Genomic DNA, 819 nt, shown 5'->3' on the forward strand with positions numbered 1-819 from the left:
CCCGAAAGAGGGCTACTGCCTGCTGCCATGTGTGCTGATTTGTTGGCGCCTCTTAGTTTGTAGCGTGAATCCTCCTTCTTGCCACTGTTTCGTCCACCCCTCTCCCCTTGTTTTGGATAGCCAACAATTTCATAACATTCTTCAACTGAGTGATAGAGTTTCCCACAATGTGTCACGCCTATTTTTTTGGGTGCCCTCCAATTCTTGTCATTAAGACGAGCAACTTGAGTCTGAAAAGTTGCTGCCTCAACACTTGTTTTTCTAGTAGCATAAATCTGTTTTTGTCTCTCGTCTTCAGACACAAGATGAAAAGAGGCTCCAAGGGAAACCATCCAAACCCATTAAAAACTCATAGAGACATTCCTTCTCCTTCATTGCTATAAGTTGCTTGTTAATATCACAAGTACATCCGCCACACTTGCATTTAGGAAGGGGTGATATTGCCTGAATTTCATCCCACAATCCCTTGAGTTTGGTGTAATATGCTGAAACAGACATCTTTTCTTGTCGAGTGAGAGACAAGATATGTTTTAGTTCATACGCTCTAGGCGCACTTTCACTTCCAAAACGCTCCTGTAAATCTTCCCACACCTCACATGCCGTCTTCGCATGTTTGACGTTGTTGCGAATTTCTTTGTCCGTTGAACTATGCAACCAACCTCGAACCATTGCGTTGCATCGTTTCCACAATAATAACTCTGGTGAGCCTTCTTCTGGAATAGGGATTGACCCATCAGCGAAGCCAAATTTATTTTTTGCAAAGAGGGCATTACTTATTTCATCAGCCCAATCTGTATAATTGCCATCACGGAGGAGATC

The sequence above is a fragment of the Salvia splendens genome, chromosome 12 (assembly GCF_004379255.2).
Source record: "Salvia splendens isolate huo1 chromosome 12, SspV2, whole genome shotgun sequence".
Taxonomy (NCBI): domain Eukaryota; kingdom Viridiplantae; phylum Streptophyta; class Magnoliopsida; order Lamiales; family Lamiaceae; genus Salvia; species Salvia splendens.